The 16402-nt window shown below is 42.1% G+C and overlaps 1 protein-coding gene across 2 annotated transcripts in view; it reads right to left on the bottom strand.

Moving 5' to 3' along the window:
• Positions 1–3422, bottom strand: part of LOC136885298 (zinc finger protein 501-like) — a 29735-nt gene extending 26313 nt beyond the window's left edge. Inside the window, exon 1 of one of the 2 annotated variants that reach the window (XM_068230231.1) lies at positions 3292–3422. The gene's annotated coding sequence lies outside the window, so the exon portion shown is untranslated. Of the gene's footprint in view, positions 1–2008; positions 2200–3291 lie in introns of those variants that run through there. The other variant, XM_068230232.1, reaches the window with a different exon arrangement.
• Between the last annotated feature and the right edge of the window lie 12980 nt (positions 3423–16402).

Raw genomic sequence — 16402 nt, 5'->3', positions numbered from 1 at the left:
AATAGTTTACGATCAGTGCATTCTACCTGTGTTGACTTATGGCTGTGAGACCTGGACACTGAACAAATTTACGAAAGGGAAAATTAGGACAGTGCATTGAGGCATGGAAAGGTTAATGCTGGGTCTTACAAGGAAAAATAAGAAGTGAGCAGATGACATCAGATGACATCAGATCAGTCACTAAAGTTAATGACATTCTTGAGAGAATAGCCACCTTAAAATGGCAATGGGCTGCACATATTCCTCCAAGGGAAGATGACAGATGGATGAAGCTAGTGTTAGAATGAGTCCAAGAGATCATCAAAGGCCTAGAGGAAGACCGCCAGACAGATGGGACATCAAGAGAATAGCTGGTGCTATCTGGCGGAGAACTGCTCGAGACCATTCTACCTGGAAATTTCTGCTAAAGACTTACCTGAGTTCATGACTTAAAGAGGCCACATCATATAATGATAGAATTGGCTGATGATGATGATTGATGTATAATGTTGATGAACTCATTTTTTAAAAATAATTTATTATACAATTCAACCTATTCAATACTTTATCATAATGATTATATTAAAAAATCATCTTAAACATCTAGGACATTTTTCGGTCCTTTTGTGGTCATCTTCAGCTAAAATCGGAATTATTTGATCACAAGTTAGGCAACGTGTCTTCTACCAGTGGAACACATAGAGACAGACAAAGGATGTAAAGGAGAGGGCATATAAATCAGAGTATAGTTTCAGTGAATTGGAACCTCAGCAGCATTACTTGATTTGAGAATTGGGGGGAAAAAAATCCAAAGAAAAACAGCACGGTTCATTCTGGCTGATTTCCAATAAAAGTATAAAATGTTGCAAACTTTGAGCTAGGAAGACTTGGGAGTAAGGAGACAAGCTAGTCGATTAAGTGTTAAAGTCCTAGCAGTCAGTGGATAGGTGACATGCAGTGACAATAGTAGACAGATAAGTTTGAGTAGTGTTTTTAAAAGTAGGAAAGAACAGAATATGAAGATAAATTTGTAATTCAAGACAACAAACTGTGGCAATTATTCACTTATAGAAATAGGAGTAAGGGATTGGAAAAATTTATCAAAGGAGATGTTTGATAAAATTCCAAATTCTTTGAAATTATTTAAGAGAGGTCTAGGTAACCAATTGATTGGGAATCTGCTGCCTGGACAGCTGCCCTAAAAGCAGATTGATACTTCCACTATTCTTTTCAGTGACTTGGTTTTAAACTGGTATACACAAACCGAATGAGTGTGCCAAACATTTATTATGTAGTACTACTTGTGTTTACTATTTAAGTTCACATGTGCCAGACTGTGTTTGTGAGTTGAAAGTTGCATTAAAAACATTTAAGTGGGAGGATACTATATTCTTGCTCTTATGTCTCAATGCAGTTACTGAGCTGGCAGTTGAGAAGTGTTTCATTTGGGAAATGAAAGATTTCAACTTCAGGGTGATCGAGAATCTTGTTGCCCAGATATAGAGGAGAGTGCATTTTCTGTACAAATGAGGGTGGCAGTAAATTCCTTTACTGTTTACTTTTGTGTATGTTTTTAGCTAATGTAACCATCCAGCTATTTTGTCCACAAAATGCCACTGCATTTACTTTTCACACTATACCTACTTTGTACACTTATTATTTGAATATTATATTTATTACCATAATTAATTTATTTACTGTACATTTTGCTTTAGGTCACTCCGACACAGATAGGTCTTATAATAACAATGGGATATGAAAGGGCTAGGAGTGGAAAGGAAGTAGCCGTGGCCTTTACAGCCCCAGCGTTTGCCTGGTGTGAAAATGGGAAGCCATGGAAAATCATCTTCAGGGCTGCTGACAATGGTGTTTGAACCCACCACCTCCCGAACGCAAGTTTATTGCTGGTGCTCCTAACCGCACGGCCAACTTTCTCCGTTTACCAACATTTTAAATAATCTACATTGTGTAGCCTATGTTATGAGCCTAGTATAATATTTGAATTTAAACCAATTATCACCAATCTTACCTTAAGGAAAGAGCTAAGCCTTCTTCTGATATATTTGAACTATTCGGTTCCATTTATTCGTATTCAATCAATGACCACTGGTCTGCATTTCAGACAGTCATCTAAGTGGCAGATTTTTCCAGCAGTTGTTTACCTAGCATCTTCTTAAATGTTTTCAAATAACTTTGATATTTATCAAACATTTTCATCGATAAATTAATCTAATCCCTTACTCCTTTTCTTATAAATGAATATTTGGCCCAATTTGTCCTCTTGAATTCCAACTTTACCTTCATAACCGTCTACTAATGTCATTTCTCTACCGACAGCTCGGATCATACCGCTTAGTCGAGCAGCTCGGCTCCTTACTCCCAAGTCATTCCATCCCAAAGTTTACAATATTTGCCTGATGTGAAAATACGAAACCACGGAAAAACCATCTTCAAGGCTTCCAACAGTGGGGTTCAAACCCACCATGTCCCGAATGAAGCTAACAGCTATGGCACCCTAACCGCGCAGCCACTCACTAGGTATATTTTAATATTTAAAATGCTTAGTATTTTAATGTTATTAGATCGCCGAATAGTTTATTCAGCTAAGTGCATTTTGCTATGAAGCGAGATTCATGTTTCACCATGCCATCGTTATACACCCCTTCTACTTCGATGCAATTTACCGTGCACATTCTATTCCAATTCGATGACCACATTCGTGTGATGTTGACACATTACAAAACGCCCAGTTAAACACTGAACAATATCTTTGACGAGGATCACACTGCGAGCTCTCTAACTATACCATGTTTATGTTGTCACACTTGGATACCAGTGCCTCGTGATAAGACGGTACCGTACTTCACTATCTGAAAAGATTTGCTTCCTGACCCCTTAGACACCGAATAAACAATGTTGAGACACTGTTTTAACTCCATTCGAATACAATATTTAGATACGCAACTTCCAAGAAAGACGCACGCACATTAACTTGTTCTTTCCATGTTCATTTATAACCTAACTGCATTTCAAGGTGACTGTTTTAACGGCGGGAGGATATTGAACTGTTATCTTGCTTGTGTTCATCGGAACATTTCTGTACTGTTTGTATTCCAGGTATGAAACCCTAACTGTCTTGTCTTTGGAGCCTAACATACAGTGAAGTTCCTTGGTAAGTAAGCAGCTACTGAAGAAATAATATCCACAATCGACAACGAATATGGGCCACTACAGGTTATGACATTAAATCATATGAGGCTAACGATCTGATTTGTTCGAGTTAAAATTGTTGGAGTAATTTACAGCACTCACCAACTTCCTGTGGATTCAGAGAGATTTAGCAATACAAATCACACTGTCTCAAGACCTGGAGCTACACTGTCATTCACAAGGAATATTGTATTTTTGCCGTCACCTACGTGAACTTCTTTTTCATGTTTGACGTAGGGCGCTGTCACTAGAGAGAACAGCTCCCGAGGATCTGTGACAATTGGGACATGTGACGTACAAAATAACTGTGATTTTTATCGGCGGTTCTTAACACAGCGGTGACTGCAACCGTTCTGTAACATTCGAGAAGCTGTGATTCTGGCATTTGAACCTTGGTGTACTGATTACTTTTTTAGCAAGACAGGTCCTATGGCGACAATGGGATAGAAAAGGGCTAGGAGTTGGAAGGAAGCGGCCTTGGCCTTACAGCCCCAGCATTTGCCTGGTGTGAAAATGGGAAACCACGAAAAACCATCTTCAGGGCTGCCGACAGTGGGATTCGAACCCACTATCTCCCGGATGCAAGCTCACAGCTGCGCGCTCCTAACCGCACGGCCAACTCGCCCAGTCATTTTTGTTGTTACTATCTGCTTTACGTCGCACCAACACAGATAGGTCTTAGGACGACGATGGGATAGGAAAGGGCTTGGAGTGGGAAGGAAGCGACCGCGGCCTTAATTAAGATGAGGACTCTGAGCATTTTCCTGGTGTGAAAATGGAAAATTACGGAAAACCGTATTCAGGACTGCCGACAGTGGGGTTTGAACCCACTATCTTCCGAGACTTTTGCTCGGTCTATGTAAAAAAACAAAACAAAAAAAGTGTGTTTACATACGGGCTTGCAGCTCCGAGTCCCAAAGGCATGTTAAGTTGATTAAGATGGCTAAAGATAGAGCAATGGGCGTCTTACAATCGAAAAACAATGGTTCAAATCCTGGAGGGAAAACATGCCAAAGGCGGGACCCATAATTTTAAATTGGAATCTATTATTTTTTAAATTTTTAATCGAGTGTTTGGCCATCTGAATATCAAATCAAACCCATCATGTTGAGCATCGTTATGCCTAATGTACACGATGCCAATTGTTGAGATAATTGTTGGCGACAGTTGTCCTCTAATTATTGCGGGGTAATCACTGAACAGTCCAGTTGAACGAGAACCCGTTCATACGAGGAAGCTATCGCCATGGCAGGAGATAACGAGAAATGGCTGAGTACGCAGAGTCTGTAGTGTCCCGTGACGAATTAAATTTATTTTGTAATTATATGTGCCGGGAATTTATTTCTAAGTCATGCAAAGTTTTGATCTCGGTCACACGGAATCCTTGAATGTCAATTTTATCGGTAATCACAAAAAGTGCCGTTTGCTTTTTTGGTCTTTATACAGGTCTCGTGCTGGTCCCACAAAAACTGTCGTTCCCTATACTCCTCATCGAATTTTACGTTTGTGTCATCGCCCCACTTTGGAGTCATACGCGAACAGCCTACAAATAGTTTAAAAATTAAAGTATTTAAATTATCAAGACCACGCAGGCGGCTGTATCTCTCGGCTGACACAAGCGAACTGGCACACAAGAAATAGGCCTATCACGTTCATGAGGATGAGCTTGGCAGTCACAGCGAGAGGATGTACGTGCTTCCCGCTGACTCTCCTCGCCAGGCGGTCTGTACTTTTCAAGTACTAGTCAGGCAACTGTACTTGTTGGTACATTTCCGAAAGAGCTTTGTCTAAGCTGAAGGACTTCTCAGTGCTTATATTCTCTCAGTGATTTATTTCAGGAGAACCAGAATGACTACAGCGGCCAACGAGACGAAGTCGTACGCCTAGAGGGACGGGTGTGAGCCTCCTGACGGCTTCGTATTCCGAGAGAGCGGTGCAACCCCGGTGAGCCAGGCTCTCCTCGTGTACTACGGGCCGGGAAAAGACGCAGCCGCTGAGCAGGACGTCGCCGGCCCACCAGGAGACGGCCACCCAGCCGCAGCCCAGAACTGCTGCCAGGGTAGCAGCCGACCGAGGAGCCAATGAGGGGAGGACCTCAGCGGGTAGCGGCAATCGGGTGTGACCGAAACGCCCCCCTCGGCAGCCTTTGCAGTGTTTCCGCTGCCTGAGGTGGGGCCACCGTCAGGATAGGTGTGGGCTCTTAGTGAGGTGCAGCCGTTGTGGGGGTGATCACCACTACACGGTCTGCGCTGCACTTAAAGAGGCGCCGGTGTGCACCAACTGCGCGGGGGGCCACCCGGCCACTCATCGCAGTTGCCCTGTGTACCGGGCCATGGAGCAGACAGAGAGAAAGTAGGCCCGGCGTCATGACCCATCCCTATCCAGGAGACCCCCGCCCCGGCGGGCTTGGCCTCATTCTCCGGGATCGGAGACTGGGTACGAGGGACCTCAAGGGGTTGGCGCTGGGCTTGCGGGCTCTAGTGGCTCTTGACGCATGGCTCCGCAACCGGCAAGGCCCGCGCAAGTCACGGCAGTGCCCAGATGGACTGATCCCCTGATAACTAGACTGGCGAGATGGCTGGTGCATGATACCGTTTCTCAACTAACTCAAACATCTAGACCTATCCAGAAACCACATCCTTTTGCATGTGCTATCAAAATTTGTCAGGTTTTACATATATACTCTTTCTTTTTCCGCCTATGTGGTTTTCCCTGACCCTTAATACCACGCTTTAACACCACCTTACCAACACAAGCCTTGCCTGGTAATACGTCTGACGTGCAAATAGGCAGGTGCACGTGTAGTACCTTTATCACTCTTCCCTGCTATTTCTTTCTCCCTGGAAATTAATACAATGTCGGAGGCAATGTAGATTGAGTCGACTGCCATGCGGGGGGAACGGAATTCGGCCCCCCCCCCCAAAGAAAAAACTGTCACGTTCACACGGCGCCAATTGCCGCAACAATACTGAGCTCCGGGTGGTGGGGTTGCAGCTGGGCCCAGGTAGTTGTCCTCAGTCTACTTTTTTTACAAGTTGTTTTACGCTTCGCGGACACAGATAGGTCTTATGGCGAGGAGAGGACAGGGTAGGGTTAGGAGTGGGATGGAAGCGGCCGTGGCCTTGATGAGGTACAGCCCCAGCATTTGCCTGGTGTGAAAATGGGAAACCACGGAAAATCATCTTCAGGGCTGCCGACAGTGGGGTTCGAACCCACTATCTCCCGAATACTGGATAATGGTCGTACTTAAGCGACTGCAGCTATCGTACTCGGTCCGAATAAGAAAATATTATGTAATGTAATTGGAAGCAGTTCTTTTGAAATAAAGACTGCTAAAAACCTTGAGTAATTATTTTTCAATGAGCCATGTTATTGTAATATCGAATAAATAGTTAACATATAACACATATAGCCTATTGCTGTAGTTATCAACTTCTCTCTCTTTGGAGTTGTCAAGTTCGGCAAAAAGTGGAATCACTTCATGGAAAACTTCATTCCACATTTGAAGCTTTTAATTTCATTTGAACAGTCTCTTGTTCGCTAATCCCACAGACAAGGGCGATTTTGTATTTCTATTAATAACTTTTCCGTATCTATGAATGGAACCGACATTTTGAAACAAAAACTTCGAACTTGCGGCGCACACAATGTTGACTGTCATAACGAACTAATCTTAGTGAGCATCCGGTCGCCCAGAGTGGAAGACACTTCAGGCCGGTTGAGAGCAGCCTGCTGTTGATGAGATTGGACGGAGGTTGTGCCACACGAAGTGTCTCGTGTGAACGCTACCGGCCTTTTTCTACACCTCTGATGGAGTGGAGTGGCGTGGAAAGCAGTGGGTCGTGTGAAAGGGCCCTAAAAGTACAGTAGTTAGAGAGACAGAGATATTATTATTTCACGTGCCGACATCATACAATATAGAGAGCCGAATAAACTTTCTGCCTTCCAAAAATCCAATTATCTCTCCTGGGTTTGAATCCATGACACTGGAATCCGGAGGTCGACTTTACCATTGATCCACAGAGGTGGCTTATGACAGCTGAAATAAAAGACGTTATCATACACAAAATAAACATATTTGTCCAAAGAAGTGCGCCCGGTTCTAATCCTGGTCCTTAGGCTGCCGATTATGAGGCCAGAACCAGTCACTTGCCCAGAGAACTTGGACACTGAAATGTTACTGATTTTCAGTTGGGCAGGTGAATTAAAATCTGTCAAAGAATCCAGGATGCTCTCTCCGAATTTGAAACCCACCGCCCGCGACTGGCCTTCTAATCAATAATTTGTCGCTCCCCAGAACTTCACCGTCATAGACTGATTGCGATTAATCAATACTCTCTCTCACACACAGACGTGGAGGGCACCCAACAAGATTTAATTAAAACGAATAGCTGACACTCCTCACCAGCAGTGCATGAGAATGGCAAGGAGGGATTCTTGGTACATGAACGTACATAAAATTATTTTATTATAAGGTCGACCGAGTCAGTACTAAAATATGTTCCAATTCGACTAAATATTGAACATTCACAAAATAAAAACACTACAGAGGACATGTTTCGATTAATTTGGGTCATTCCCAGCTACATCTTAATAAGGTACAATCATTTTCAATTACGAAGAGTCCGCCTCTCTAGCGTAACGTTTAGCGTTATTAGCTGCCGTCCTCGGGGGCCCGAGTTCGATTCCCGATACTGCCAGAAATTTAACAATGGCAGGAGGGCTGGTATGTGGTTGAAATGCTACGTGCAGCTCACCTCCATTGTGCATGTGCCTGAAAAGAGCTGCACTACCTCAGAATGAGGACACAAGTTCACTTTAGTTACGAAGAATCATACAATTATGCATTTAAAAGCAAAACATCATGTTTAAAATATGAATATGAAAATTGAAGTTCTATTTTCCTAATAATGAAAAAAGTCTTCTCATTCACATGTAGATAAATAACATTCTCGGTAAGACGTTTTTTCTTCTAAAAGCCTTTAAAATAACAGAGGAACATTGTGAGAAATTGTTCTGCATATACATTTGTTGAAATCTTCTTGTTCAGAAATGTACTGAAGGTTTGATGTTTACACGGAACACCGGGTGAGTTGGCCGTACGATTAGGGGCACGCAGCTGTGAGCGTGCATCATGGAGATAGTGGGTTCGAACCCCACTGTCGGCAGCCCTGAAGATGTTTTTCCGTGGTTTCCCATTTTCACACCAGGCAAAATGCTGGGGCTGTACCTTAATTAAGGCCACGACCGCTTCCTTCACATTATTAGCCCTTTCCTATCCCATTGTCGCCATAAGACGTAGTATTTGTGTCGGTGCGACATAAAGCAAGTTCTTCAGGTGGCAGATTCCCTATCAGTTGTTAACCTAGCCTTTTCTTAAATGTTTTCAAAGAACTTGAGAATGTATCGAACATTTCCCTTGATACCGGTAACTTTTTTCAGTCCTTTACTCCCTTAACGTAAGTTGTATTAAAATAATGATGACAGTGAAAGGCGCAATATTTATCTGAATTTGAAGATGTACCTTTTCCCACATTTCGCAAGAAGTATCTGCATACTTTCTCCACCCCAGTACAGATGGGGACAATTGAGCCCTGCTGAATGTTCCTGGCAACACACGACATTAGTTTCACTTAGGGTGAATTACGAAAGACATGTTATATAGCGAACTCAATAAAGCTTTATTTACAAGTGTCCTATTATAACCATGGTAAGAAGTTAATGGCATCGTAGTGGGCAGTCAATAAAAAAATGAAAAAAATAGAACCTGATTAACTGATTTTATTAAATACTCTATAGACAATACTGGGCAATTCCATATTCTCCTGTACTAAACTGAGATACATGTTGACAGTGGCGCACCTGGTGGTTCGACCTTGTAGCCTAAATCAAACGATAAACTTGAAACTACAAAAGTTGCATGATGAATAATGGATCTAAATAATGATTTTCACTTTGTTTGACTACGAAAGTTGAATGTTTACATTAATAGAAATTATAACACTCAATAATGATTTTTTTGTCCGAATACTTGGCTGTAAGGTTAGCGTTGAGTCCTGCGGTTCACAGGGTTCCAGGTTAGATTCCCGGCCGGATCGGGGATTTTAATCGCGTCAAATTAGTTCTTCTGCCTCGGGAACTGGGTGTGTTTGTGTTTGTTCCAACACTTATGTCTTTATATTCACACAACACATGACATTTCCAACCACCATAGAAACATGCATAATGATTACTAGATTTCGGATTTTTAGGTGCTAAAATGTAGACAGGTCCTTCTTTCTTGTAAATGTAATCTAAATCAGTCGTGGCGATTAAGGGGGGCGTGAGGAGGAATTTCCCCATCCCCCAATTTCTGTAGAAAAGATTAAATTTTTATTTCAGTTTGGTCGACTGAAACTAGGAACTATAGGAATTATTAAAAACAGCAATTTGTACAAGCCCTGTTGTCTTACCAGCTAATTTTTTCCTTTGTTTCCTTTAATTATTAACACAATTATTAGCGGAAATACGCACAAAATATAGTTCGTCCCGGCTAACCGACTTATATAGCGCCACAGTAAGTACTGATCTAAATCACTTCTCCTACATTTCGTAACCCATTGATCACGCCTACAACGAAGAAAAACAACCGGGATGGTACCTAACTTAAGGCCACGGCCGCTTCCTTTCTTCTTCTTCTTGTCTATCCCTTAAATCTTCCCATCAACCCCCTCCCCCACAAGGCCCCTGTTCGACATAGCAGGTGAGGCAGCCTGGGTGAGGTACTGGTCCTCCTCCCCAGTTTTATCCCATGACCGTAAGTCTCAAGCTCTAGAACACTGCTCTTGAGGCGGTAGAGGTGGGATCCCTCGCTGAATCAGGGGGAAAAGCCACCCACAGAGGATAAACAGATTAACAGATTAAGAAAGAAAGAAAGAAAGATAGAAAAGCGGAAGAAAGATTTCGATGGCTTCACCAGTTCAAAGTTACTGAAGCCATAAATAGCACAAATCTTACCAGACATGCTTCAGTGCTTCTCTGATTGTAATTTCAAAAACCTTTTGTCCCCGGATAAATTAAATTTCCACGATAATCTTCTTCTTAACGCTAATCCAAGAACAAAATTTCACACTTCATCAGCTGACCGGTATCACTACTTCCACTCCATCTTCAAGGCCGGACGGCTAGGTGAGCTGGCAATCAACGTCTGGCGATATCTCACGAAGTGGTACGTATTCCCTATATTTGATTTTATCTTTATGACTATTAGTAATTGCGAACTGACTCCGGTTGATCCCCTGTCGACGCACGTTGAGAATTTTAAAGCCCGAGCATATTACGTTTCAGTTGAAATGGCAATATACAAAATTTCGCGTACCATGAACTTCTTCCGAATTGACAATCGGAAGTCAGTAAAGCCATGGACACCCACGCTGCTTGTCGTCACCCGATCGGTCGCGCGTAGGTTCAGATTTTATCTAACACGGTCCCTTTTTTTAATAATGACCTAATTCACTCTACTTTTGGTGTGTTCATACTCAAAAGATATTATCTGATTATTTATATCCAACGAGCTAGAAACAGGACTATAGAGTGGCTTTCTTTTTTGCTAGTGTCTTTACGTCGCACCGACATAGATAGGTCTTATGGCGACGATGGGATAGGAAAGGTCTAGGAATGGGAAGGAAGCGGCCGTGGTCTTAATTAAGGTACAGCCCTAACATTTGCTTGGTGTGAAAATGGGAAACCACGGAAAACCATCTTCAGGGCTGCCGACAGTGGGGTTCGAACCCACCATCTCCCGATTACTGGATACTGGCCGGAATTGGACCGCCATACTTTAATGAATCTACTTGAACGCAGCGTCCGGCATATTCTAAGCGATCAGATCAAGTGGGTGTGGAGATGAAACTAGTACAGAGGCTGCGGGAATAAATACCGTTTTACAGTTTTCTTAATTAGAAAGCACTCAAAGATGCATAATGTCAGTTTAAAAGGACATGAAAAATACAAGGTACAGGCTACATACTTACATACTGTATAAAAAAGGAAAATTAACACATTTCCAGTAATTACAAAATAAATCGCAATGCACTGCTATTAAGCAAATTTAGCCCTACTTACAGAGAATGAAAGTATAGCACAGAAAACCTTGAACATTATAACATAACAACGTTGATAAATAATAATAATAATAATAATAATAATAATAATAATAATAATAATAATAATAATAATAATAATAATTCATTGTCTCTTCCCAGTTACCTGATTTGGCATTTTGTATGGATTCAGCCTTATTTTGCGGTGAGTGCCCTTCCTGACGCCAAACCTAGATGGAGTGATGTATTCACTACTGTGTGTCTCTGCGGTGGTTTGTAGTATGTTCCGTTGTGTTAGATGAAGAAGGTTATCCAGTCTCCGATCCAGAGGATATAGCTATCTACTACCCAGTTAAAATCCTCAACCCAGTCGAATCCGGGGCCCTCTGAATCAAAGCCCAGCTCATTCAGCCAAGGAGCAGGACAATAAGCGACTTGGCAGGTTCGATCCTGGCTTAGTCCGGTGGTATTTGAAGGTGCTCAAATCCGTCAGCCTCGTGTCGGTTGATTTGCTGGCACATAAAAGAACTCCTGCGAGACAACATTCCGGCACGTCGGCGTATCTGAAAAAGTAGTTAGTGGGATGCAAAACTAATAATAATAATAATAATAATAATAATAACAAAAATCATTTACAAAATTACGTATTCTAGAGCCGTGGAGGTTTGAGGTGAACAATGGTGTAATAAAAGTATCCTATAATAATAATAATAATAATAATAATAATAATAATAATAATAATAATAATAATAATAATAATAATAATAATAATAATAATAATAATTGTACCGGGCGGTACACCTCTACGCCGCGAATTCAAATACTGCGCCAGTTGAAACCTCTCTACAGGAGAAACTCTGAACTTTAAAATCTGTATTACATCAAAGGTTTCTCGGAAGATGTCTCTACTGTAAATTTTGAAGTGTTCTGAACTATGTCTATTTCGATTTGTATTTGTTTGCTCTGTAGCAAGAAGTGTGTACATTCTCTTCTAGATGGCACTACTTAAGAACTATAATTGTGCACCCTAGTGCGAAGTGAAGGAACTGGTTTTTTTGAAGAAATTTTGTATTCATAAGTTTTGTGTTTACTAAATTTTGTTCTGTGGTTTGTGGGTTAGCAACATTAATCATTTCTACCCGCTTGTTTTGAATTTAGCCAATCCCGAATTTCTCTAATTAATTTTTGACCAATAACGTATGTCTTCTCCGATATGGATATGTTGCTTTAAGCTATCCAATAAAGTTGAGGGGGGTGTGGGTACTCATTCTTGAAAGGTCTCGAATGTTCCACGAGGGTATTTAAACTGCTGATTTTCTTGTCTCGGTGCCACTTCATCGACATCTTGCTTAGTGTGTGATTATGTAGCAGGGGGCGGGAAGCGCCTTTTTCTTCGGGTAGCAGTTCATCCACAAGGTAATGGCCGTTTAATAACTTTATTTCTTGCTAGCTCAGCAGTTTAACCCTCGGGGCAGGTTCGAAACTTTTCTCATGTAACCTATCTTTAAAATGTAATAGACAATGGGTAAAATTTCGTCTCTTTAACTATAAATTGGGATAGAGAGTGCCTAACCTTCTCGAGCTCCCACTCATATTGTTTTGAGGTGACTACGTTTTCATAACCGTTTTTCTTCTCTTCGTAATGTAATAAAGTTTTCTTATCGTGTCACCTCCTTAGTATGGGATTAGCCCTTGCGTAAGCGGCCTAGTGCCAAGTAGGTTTCAAAAGTGTATTAGGTGTGCAAGCTTCGCCTCCATTCTATTTTGTATTATGGGCCAGTAACTTCACCTGATGTTTTATTTTCCTCATGTAAAGGCCCTGTAGGTTGGGTAACAAATACCCCTGTTTCTTGGTGTGCCTTAAGGGCAGACAGAAATGAAGTTTGTTGTAGCCTTTGATAGGCTTGTCAAATTGAGAGCGGGTCTGCTCTTTTTCTTAACGTTGTAATTAGGAGCAAGTGCTCCTTGTACTTAGGGGTTTTCTGCCCTTTAGCTATTGTGGTGGTGAGCTGAGAGCTCAGAAATTAATCTTGGGGCTCGAAGCCCAAATCTTGTAACTATTGTAATTCTTAAATTGTTTTCCTGCTACTTGGTACCTGTTACTCTGTTGTTGTTATCTGTTGATTTTGAAAAGAAAGTATAACCTTTGTTAAAGTTTTAAATTAACTTTAATTTCGTAAGTTGAGACCTATTCCACCCAGCACCTTGTTTCACCTCTGCAAATCCACAAAACATCGTAATAATAATAATAATAATAATAATAATAATAATAATAATAACAGAAAGTTGTAGGATAAACTATTTAACATAATATTGTTTAAAAAGAGCACAGTCCTTTTTGTGTTAATGGTTTTAAATCACATACTTTCTTGAATAATTCGCTTCGATATTTTTGGACGAAGATTATGGTAATATCGATTCTTTTCATATGCTATATGTTGCACCAATTCAGGCACGTCTTGTCGCTACGGTGCAATATTACAAGGGTGCGAAGGAACTGGCGGTGGCCAGGTAGAGCAGTCCCAGCCAGCATTTGCCTAATGTGAAAATGGGAACTACAGAAAACCATCTATCGGGGCTGTCGGCAGTGAGATTCGAACTCGCTTCATCCCGAATGCAAGCTAAGAGGTATATGCCGCGAACCACGTAGCCAATTCGCTCAGTAGTATTGGTGATATAGGGCTGAAAGTTATCATAATTACTCTGTATCGTTGGCAGAAGGGATGAGGTGACGAGGAAATTCAAAACATTGTAGGTGTGGCGTTGGACAATAAGCGCCTTGTACCAACGTTGCTCTCTATATACGAGGGGCGTGTACTGTATTATCTTACACTTTATTTTTTGTACGTCCGGGTATGGTTCACATTTGAAGGTAACTAGTGTCCTGCCAGCGTAGGAGCAGACAACATGGGAAGCAACAGTCAGGGACAGCACTGTACGACTTGGTTCCTATGGAAAGAAGACGTGACCACTGCAGAAATTAATCGGCGCTTGGTAGCAGTCTGTGGAGAACATGCGCCGACACGGAAAACAGATTACAACTGGGTGGAAGGTTGGAAAATAGGGCTCATGGTAATGGAGCCATGTCTCATCACAAGTCACTAGCCTAGTCATGAAGTCGGCTGGATCTTGATCATGGCGTTGCAAAAGTTCTCTGCACACGTTCACACGACTCTGCTTTTCGTCTGCAGACAAGAGTCTAGGCACCGACGTGGATGATACCTTCCCCAACTTTAAGTGGCCGTGCGCGATCCGCTGCAGGCTGTTTCGGCTAATTCCCGTAGCTGCCTCCATTTCCGTAAATGTGATGCATTTGTTTTCTTGGATGGCCTGTTCGACCCGGGCAATGTTGGCTGGTGTTGACACTGTCACATTCCTTCCAGAACTGGTTCCCTTGTCCACCCTGCATTTTGCCACATCACAAGACGACAACTTAGGGAAAAGGCCAGGAGAAAGAGACAGAGCACCAAGCAGATGGGTTTATCAGGTGAACCAGGTCACTCAGATGTCTCTAAGGAAGATCACACGAGAGGCAGAAATTCAAGAACAATATTGAAGCAACAGGTTAGGTCCAGAAAAAATTGACACCATGTTTGAGGTTACGATGCTCAGTCATAAGGAAAACGATTAGAGAGAGAGAGAGAGATGAAAAATATTACTTATTGTTTTCCAGGAACAGCCTGTGATAGACACGCTGAAATTTCTCTCGGCAACTTTTTGCGTATGCAGGGAGGGATTCATTTGGCAATCATTAATTACCTGCATATGGGGCAGTCGCTCAGGTGGCAGATTCCCTGTTAACTATTTACCTAGCCTTTTCTTAAAAGTTTTCAAAGAACGTGACAATTTATCAAACATTACCCTTGATAAATTATTCCAGTCCCCTACTCCCCGTCCTATAAGTTGCTCCCATTTGTCCTCTTGAATGACAACTGTCTTCATTTTATGGTCTTTTAAATGCTTATTTGTCCACTAAAGCCATTCCGCTTATCCTTTCACTGACAGCTCGGAACATACCACTTAGTCGAACAGCTTGTCTCCTTACTCCCGAGTCTTCCCAGTTCGAAGTTTTGAACATTTTCTTAACGCTACTCCTTTGACGCAAATCACCCAGAACAAACCAAGCTGCTTTTCTTTGGACTTTAACCTCTGATTTCTGCGTAGACGGATGCTTGTCTTGTAGTCGCACAGTGGCAAATGTTCTTATTCTCTGGAGTTCAGGGAACGATCATTCATTAACCATATGCAGATAAGTTTAGGTCAATATACTTTCGTTCTCGATATAAATTAGGTCAAATGTCATGACGCAGGATCCGCTTCAGACAAAGTGAAGGTGATAGAACAAAAATTTACTAAAACATGTCAGGTCTGCAACCTAATAATTTCCGAAAAAGTGATCAATCCCCGTTTCCATTGCAACGCCTATATACTTGGAGAGTTACATCGCAGTCAAACGGAGTGGCAGCCTAGTGGTTACCGTACTTATCTGCGAACCTCGAAGACGTGAGTTCGAGTCACGTCGCAGCAATATTTCTTGTACCAAAAATATATATATATATATATATATATATATTTGAGGGAAGGTGAAGATAGAAATGGGAACAAAAATGTTATGCAAATTTCAGTACACTTGATTTTCTACCCGAAATTAATATAGAGTTCGCCTCTATGGTGTAGTGGTGAGCATGATTAGCTTGATTAGCTGCCATCCCTGGAGGCCCGGGTTCGATTCCCGGCTCCGCCACGAAATTTGGAAAGGGGTCCACTCAGCCTCGGGAGGTCAACTGAGCAGAAGGGGGGAGGGTATTCGATTCCCACCTCAGCCATCCTGGAAGTGTTTTTCCGTAGTTTCCTACTTCTTCTCCAGGCAAATGCCGGGATGGTACCTAACTTAAGGCCACGGCCACTTCCTTTACTCTTCCTTGTCTATCCCTTCCGATATCCCCATACCCCCACACGGTCCCTGTTCAGCTCAGCAAGAGAGGGCACTTGGGCGAGGTACTGGTCTTCCTCTCCAGTTATATCTGCCAGATCGAAATCTCACGCTCCACGGTACTGCCCTTGAGGGGGTAGAGGTGGGATCCCTCGTAAGTCCGAGGAAAAAAGCAACCCTGGAGGGTAAACGGATTAAG

Source organism: Anabrus simplex, chromosome 14 (assembly GCF_040414725.1).
Source record: "Anabrus simplex isolate iqAnaSimp1 chromosome 14, ASM4041472v1, whole genome shotgun sequence".
NCBI lineage: Eukaryota > Metazoa > Arthropoda > Insecta > Orthoptera > Tettigoniidae > Anabrus > Anabrus simplex.
Note: the sequence above shows the minus strand (reverse complement) of the source record. Positions and strands in the feature narration are given on the sequence as shown.